We start from the raw sequence: 8,500 nt of genomic DNA on the forward strand, positions 1-8,500 counted from the left end.
ACTTGCACAACTCTTGCTAGATATAGCTCTCCAAAGGCAGCAGTGTAAATCCTCCACTTATATGTTTGACTGTTTGACTGTTGCTTCTGGCTTCCAAACTGCAGGGTGTCTACAAAATAGCATCAGCTAATTATGAAGCAGACTAATCTTAAAATAACTTAATCGCAATTACAAACATTGCAACGAGGTACAATGCCAATTAGCAGCAGTCCTCAGCTACAAAACAGCTCTGGCAATTAGCGCTTTCTGTGAGTTTTCATAGTAACATAAGGCAACTAGCAGAACTCAAAATAAGGCAAAGTGTCAGTGAAAAAATAAAAAAAATTCAGTAAACAAATTTGCAAATTGATTTGTCTCAGAGGGAAGGAAATAAATATATGAATATGTTGATGGAACATGGGTAAACAAGAGAGAGGTCAACTGAAACAGCCCGACCTACTCTCACTTTTTTGTTGTTGTTTCAAATTCTTTGATGATAAATTGGTGGTTATTTTTCTAACTCATGCATTTGCTCACAGGTATAATGCATTTTTCTCTTAGACATATTGCAGCGGCTCAGAGAAGAATGTTATCACATTTGGAGAGTGATATTGATTAATGAGAATCTTGTTGTCACACACTGAGGATACGGGCGACTGATTGCTAAAGATCAAAACAAAGGAGAGCGCCAGGTAAGAACAAACATGGAGGAACGGTAAGTAAAGCTGACAAATGTAGACACAGTGCTGTTTCCTAGAACATCGCAGATAAAGAGGAGGAAAAAGGAGGGATAAAAACATTTCACAATGTGAAGTGGAGCACCATACACTGTAGAGGAGGACGGAGGGAAGGAGAAAGGAAGAGATGGATGGATGAGAGATAATTGCATTAGAAAGAAGAGAAGGCCAAAAGGAAGGAAATGATTAGAGGAGAAGGGACTGATATCCAATAGAGAGGAGGGGAGACAGAGGAGGGAACGGGTGGGAGCGCAGGGTTCACTTACTGCCCGCCGTTCAATACATACTGACACCCTCTACGTGTGTCAATACACAACGTGTGTGTGTGTTTCTGTGTAGGCTGGTGGAAGTCGGTTCATCCAGGCACCCCATCGTATTGTTTATCATTTTCCAGTAACATTCAGGTCAATCTGTTTTTCCATCCTTGTATTGCTGGAACTTCCACGTTGTCTTCGTTTATGATTAAGGGAAACTATTTGTTCATATAGATGACATGCAGTTCCTTAAAAACGTGTCCACGCTTCTTAAACTTTTGCAGATTTTGTCTTTTTAGTACAACAACGTATTTTATCAGAACTTTTTAAGACAAATGGATGCAAATAATTATGCATGTCCAGGACAAGGTTGCCTTGTTTTCCAAATCTTAATAATCTTAATAAGAGCAGCATACATCAATGCTCTCATCAAAACATTTTAGATACAATTACAGCTGCAACTGCATGTCTTTACTAGTTTTTTATTCTTACTCTTCCTATTTACTTATTCTTAAAATCTGACGCTCAGGCATTGAAGGGAGAGTGTTTGTGAACACCAAACTTTAAGTTTAAACACAGATGGATTCTGACTGGACTCTTCTAACACATGAATATGCTCTGATCAGAACCATTTTGATTGGTCAGTTCAGTCTCAAGTCCAACAGATTTTTGGAAAAAGTAACGTGTTTAGCATTGAACAGTTTCTGTACTATGTGGATCAATACAACTCCTACCTAAAGTTATTTGGAAATATTGACTGCTAATTTGATTAACTGTAATATAATTTTAGCTTGTTTTGTGTTTTACTAAATGACCGTTCATCAAATTATCATAATGTATAAAAAAATATCTAAAATAAGAAATTATTGCATTGTTTGATCTTGTGGATGTCCTCTTTCTAAAACTTTGTGTTTTATCATTTACTCAGTCACTCCAGCATGTCTCCACTTTCACCCTTTTTTTTATCTTCTGCCCTGAAAGTTATATTATCTTGCTGTATATCTCCTGCACCTCCCCATCTATCACCCTTATTCACTCCTTTCACTCGTTCCTTTCTCAAGCTCCCTCTTTCCAGGGAGCCCACCTTTTTGTCATTGACCCCTACCCCTGTGTGTCTGGGCATTGACTGGCTTTCCTCGTGTCACTGAGGCTCTCTGTCGATACTTACCAGGTCTGGCCACCCTCTGCGCTGTGGCCAGAGAGCTGTAGAGGAGAGGGAGATACACCAGATGCTTTCCAGCTGTGAGAGATAAAATACAAAAAAGAAGACACGTTAGGGAGAGTGAAACATCAGGAGTACCGAGGGAAAAGGTAACAGGGATGGAGTGTGTGCGTGTGCGTGTGTGTGCGTGTGTGTGTGTGAGCAGTTGTTCAACAACCTTTTTAGTAGTGTTTACAAACCAAATGATAGTAAAAACTAAACTACCCTTGTTTATTGAAAATCTACATGTCTGCTTCCCCCCTTTTAAGAGGCGAAGTGATAAATATTAGCACATATCAGCAATCTGTCACTTCTGAAGGTGTAACAGCCACAGAGGCTCACAGTTGTTGCAATGAAGGCTTTAAAACTGAGAATAAATTCAGCTAAGTCTCCCAAAATCTTATTTAAAATGGTTAATGATTAGCATTGAGTCAAATCGGCTGTCTCTTTGATCTAGAAGAGCCCTAAAGCATTTGCACCAGTTTCCATGTTGTTTTCCTATCACTTTGTCCCGTGTGTTAGCTGGAGTTTCCTTCCAAATACAAAGAACATTTAATTGTTGCAACTTATATTCTTACTTAAATGTAGCTTCAGAAAAAGCAAATTTCCCAAGAGATAATGTGATATAAAGGGGCCACTTTATTAGGTGATCTTGCTAAAGTACTTTTTAATACAGATAGTGAATCAGCCAATCACATGACAGCAGCTCACTGTATTTAGACATCCAGATGTGGAGAAGACAGCTTCCAAATAAAGTCCAAAATGTTTGTTGTTGACAAACTGTCCAGTCTGAACCCCACGCCAGCAGGGGGCACTAAGCAGCAGGGAGTCTTGGTGACCTGCTCCTTAGGAAGTCATGTTTTTAAGAAACAAGGGGAGATATCTGACACAGGACCTGAGAGATGCATCTGTGGTAAGTCAAGTTTCTGCCATTTCCTTTGAAAGTAGCTCTGTCAATGCTAAAAACGATTTCATGTTAATTAGATTAAGTTTGATATTTTTAAAGCTTGCATTTTAACTGAAGAAAGTGGAACTAAATGTACCAGGGAGACAGAGCTTTGGAAAAGTTCCTTTTCATTTCTTCAGGGGTTGCTTCTGACATGCAACATTGCTTCATTCCTTGAGTTTAAGAGCCTTTTAGGCCTGAATGATCCAGGCCTAAAAGCTAAACTCAGTTTCTCTGAAAATAATAAAAAAAAAAAAAAGACATAAATGTGGTAAGACTGAAGGCTATTGAACAAAACAGCAGAGCACAGCACAGAGAGCGAACACTCTGAAAAGGGATTCGGTGTACAGTTTATAGAATAAGCTTTGTCAGTGTGCTGATAGCTGATGCAGTAAGTAGGATAAGTTGTGTAATCATTTTATAGTATCCGGTAAACAGCGTTATGCATTGGTGACATCCTGCAGTACATATTGTCTTGACAAAGTAAATGCATGATTCCACCGTCAGAATTCATACAGTATCACTTACAAACCATGTGGGCATCACGGCCTATTTTACAGTCTACTCCATCTGCAGCAGGCTCGGCCTCCCATTCCCTCTTCCCCTCTTTCCTCTTTACTCTTTTCATTTCCTCTAATCTCTCACTCTCCCTTGTTCTACCTCTCTGTCACTTTGATTTCCCTATCCACTGGGCTGTGGGATGTGTGCATGTGTGTGAGGGGAGTTGGGGGGAAAGCAAGCGTGTGTGCATGTGTATTGTCCATTTAAAGACCATGACTTAATTGTGTAAAACTGTTTCACGATTGTAAGAGAATCAGTGGACGTGTCCTTTAGCAGATCAGTAGACGTGGCATTGGAATTACATGGCGCGTCTTGTGTAATCCGTGCACCTTAGGATCAAGCATCTTTACTTTTGGTGCCTGATATCTCAATGCATTCCCGTCTTTGGATAAAAAAAAAAAAAAAAAGGTTTTATCACGGCCCAGTTTGCAGCTGTCAAAGAATATGTTCCGTACGCATGTCTGTTTTTGTGGATGCATGTGTGAACAACATAAGTAAAAAATGTGTTTTTCTACTCGTGGGACGTGTGTGCGTGCCCTTGCGTCTTGTTGGATATACGCGCCTATATGAGAGTAGACAGTGTGTGCGAGGAGACCAGGGGAGTGAGAAGGACGCGGCGGCAGTTGTGGGGGGGGGGGGGGGGAGAGGCAGCACCAGGCCGAGGGGCCCCCCTCTCGTAGACAGTTTGACTGATGACATGCATTAAACAGTTAATCTGTCTGATTGAATGTTTGCTTCCTCCAAATTGAAACATTAAACAACAAGGCGAGAGTGAGAGGGAGGGGAGAGCCCGGAGAGGAGAGAGGGATATGGCTTCATCTATTGCCCAAATCATGCAAAGCATGAGACTGGAATATATAATACTGTCCTGTGAGCCAGAGAGAGGGGCTGCGAAAGGAGGAGAGAGATTGGAAGGGACAGAGCGAGGAGTGTGAATGAGGGGAAGAGAAAACGAGAGAGTGATGAGAATAGAAAGGTTCTGGGAGGACGGAGAGAATGTGGGGGGAGAGTCGGAAAGATGCAGACAAATATGCTCTAAGAGAAAGACCCTTAAAAAGCAAAGTTCTTTCTATGTGACTGCCTGTTAAACAGATCCTAGACAAAGATTAAACAGTGCCTTTTCAATCGGAATATTATGCTGTCTGCAAAGAAAAACTTTTATTATTTATTTTGTAATAAATTCTGACATGTTTTGTCCAACAAAAGCTTTTTTTGAACAAGCATACCTCCTGTCTGCCCATATAGACATTATAATTTTCTGCGTGATTTTAATGTTTGGACCTGTGACATTTCTGAAGTGTTTTTTTATGGAATTATTGAAAAAAAAAAATTATTTGCAATCAGCAGACATGTAAGAACTGGAGCTACTTTCAAGATTACAAGTTATTTGGAATAAATTGGACTATGAAATATGATTTCTCCTCTCTTATTATTCATCTTTTTTTTTATTTTTTATTTTTATCAATTATTAATTACTGTCTTCACTGTATCCTAGTGTTAATATATTTATTGCATTTCCAAACTTATTGCACTGAAATGTTTGGTTAAAAACTTAAAATGGGGCTAATCGGGGGGGGGGGGGGTAAAAAAAAAAAAAAACACGGCGACAGACATATAAATGATACGTTAGCTTTTTAAGTGAGCTGGTGCCACAAAAATGCTGGCAGCAAATTGGGAGAAATTGGATGACCCCTCGCTGTTAATGTGATATGTCATTTAGCCGTAGCATGACCCAGTCCCCTCGCCGGGCTCGGCGCCGTCAACACCCTCCAAGTGGTCTTCCCTTCCCTTTGTCTCAAGTGCATATTCTTCTCACTCGAAATGACCATCATTTTCTTCACCGGCTGATTCTGGTCCGGCTCTAAGTCTGCGGAATAATTGCACAAGCAGATACCCGCCAGGTGCTGATGAGCACATGAGCTTAAAGCCACTTACCACCAAGCAGTTTGCAGCCAGAGACAAGGAAAGGAGAAGAAGAAGAAAAAAAAAAAAAAAAAAACAACAGTGCAAGATGAAAACATTAATGGATAGGTTGCAGGATGGACGGATAAATTGATAGATCTTTTAGAGAAGGTCAAACTTCTGTGCCCACATGCGGGACCATCATGAAGAGAAGAGAAATTGATTGCCGCTCACAAAGGCGCTGAAATGACTTGAGAAATTATTTTCTGGGCAATGAACATTCTGGGAGGTGCAGAGGGGGAAGGAGAGATGTCTGAGGGAGAGTGCAGCTTTCGCAAAGGGTACAGAATGGCTCATGCAAGCTGCCGTCAAGTGCAGTTGTTGGTAAGAAAGCTCATCGAGTGGATCCTCAGGTAGATCCCCCGCCAAGTTGGCTGAAGGGTTGTTAGAGCGTGTGTGTTCTGCATGTGTGTGTGTGTGTGTGTGCGTGTGTGCGTGGACGTAGTGGTGTACGGTCTAAAATTATAAAAGGAACTCTTAATAAAAAAGCTATCCAGAGAGCAGCAAGACCTGCATGAGCTGCACTGTTACTGTGACATGAAAGCACACGTAACTGCCTGAACATTAGTTGTCAGAAACTTTCAAAGCGATAATGTAAAAGTTTCACCTACTTGGGTTTTGCAAGTGTGGTTGTCATTGATTAAAAAAAAAAATAAAAAAAAAGCAAATCATGGTCTACCTTTAAGGTTTTAGTTCAGGTCTTTATGTTCTTGTAATTCTTTTTTCCTCAATTTTTCTACTTTTCTCAAGTTGTGGTCGAAAAGAAAGTATTGTAGTGAAAAAGTATTAAAAGTCCAGAGAACGACAAACCTTCAGGAAGGCAAAAGTAGAATTGATTCAAAGTAGAAAAATAAAAACATTTAGAGCTGTCCATGAAAGCAATGTGTGAAGAAAATAAGACCGGTTAAAAACTTTTTAAAGCACTGTAATTTATGACTCTGGTAATGCTGGCTTCTCCCCCCCAAAATATCTTCTCTGAGATCAGATGATTTGAATCAAATGTCCCACCACCAGCAAACCTATTTGTTTAAAAGCTTTTCTATCAACCCATTAAAAGTGGCCAAATTATGCAGAAATGGTTTTTGCAAATCTACAAGAGCCCAAAGTACATCTGACTTGCCTGCATCGTCATGTTTCTAATTATTTTCCCTCGCGTATTTAACAGCATCATTGTGAAACACTTTTGCTCAATTTCTGCCTCATTGGTCGTTCAGAACCAGTAGAATGATCAGAACAGTCAGCTGACCAGTTAATGTTGTGAAAAATGTGCTTTCGGCTCAGACCCAGATAAAACGACGAGGTAAAACCAGGCTTTTCAGAGCCATCTATAATGTGTATTGTGGTAAAATAAAACATTGATATAAATCTGGAGACATGAGTCACTTGAAGTAGGTTACAAATCTTTAGAAGAGCATGAGTTTGACAGACTGCCCCGAGGAAAACTTGTTTTCCACAATTATTCACTAGCCTTTTAAACCTGTATTGCAGTAGCGATAGGAAACCAGCAATAAGAGGAGAAATATCTACAATCTAGAGCAATTTTCTGTCATTGAGTACGTTCCAGAGTTGTTTGTCTTTTTAACTACAATTTTTTTATTTGCTCGGGTCCCTTCTCATGTTTCTTACCTCCGTTGTAATTAGGAAGCCACCTCAACCTTTCAGCTTCTCCTATCAACTAAGACCACCTGAACAAACACTTTCTGTGAGATTGTAGATCTTTGTTTGCAATAAATCTCTGGATTCTTCTTTTGTCATGCTTTGTGGCAAAGCAGAACGTGCAGGAACTCAGGAGGAAGCAGAAATGGCAAGAAAATCAATAAGAGTCGACCTGGGATGGAACTGAATGGGTACACAACAGAAGATTATGTACCCATAATGCTCAGGAAGTGATTAGTGGAACCAGCATCAGGTCAGTCTAGCCAACGTAATGCATAGCAGCTGTGAAGGGCGCGACGGAAATTGATTACTGACACAAGAATATTAAAGAAATTCAGGAGAAATGTCTGCTAAGTGCTAAGTAACCAGAATTACAGCTTATAAACGCTAAACATAGCTAAATCACATAAACAAAAAAATGACTCAAAACACAAGAACCAGGCATGAGAACTTGGATAAAACCAAACAATTTTGAGTTTCTTCTTTAAATTCAAAGACATCCTACAAGCTCTAAGTTATTCTTTTCTATCTGGCCTTGTAAAGAAATCTCACCTAGTGCTATTGTGCTTCCATGTTTTCAAAAATATTTCCACCTGCCACACACACACACACACACGCACACGCACGCACACACACACGCACACGCACGCACGCACACACCTGTAAAACTTAATTGTGAGGCATACTCTCATCCTATGATGATCCTCAGCTACTTTTGCAGTTATTTTGTCGCTGGGTATCTCGTAGAAAACACTAAATGAATTACTGCCCGGAGATCTCATGCTCATATTCCCTCCTGCCTGTGTGCTTCCAAACAACTGAATCTTATTTCAGTGAATCAGTTTAGCTGGCAAGTGTGTCAAAGATTCACACTACTAGTTCAAACAGCAATTGCATTATGACAGTGCTCGGTTTTAGGTTTCCATCTATTCATCTGCCGTCTGCCACGTATTTGAGATCATATCAGCCTGGAACAGATCCAGGAGGGAAACCCAGACGTCCGTCTACCCAACAACACCCTCCAGCTCATTCTGGATGATCCCAAAATATTCCCAGGCCAGGACGGACACCCAGCCTACACAGGAAGCTCATTTCAATTACTCATATCAGGGATCAGTCAGATGAGTCAGAGCAGCAGATCAGCTAAGAACTGGCTTGAGCACTGACCTTGTGGACCCCTTTCTTCATTAGTAGTACTGTTTTC

Source organism: Poecilia latipinna, unplaced genomic scaffold, assembly GCF_001443285.1.
Source record: "Poecilia latipinna isolate Pla-1442-1.1 unplaced genomic scaffold, P_latipinna-1.0 Scaffold54, whole genome shotgun sequence".
NCBI lineage: Eukaryota > Metazoa > Chordata > Actinopteri > Cyprinodontiformes > Poeciliidae > Poecilia > Poecilia latipinna.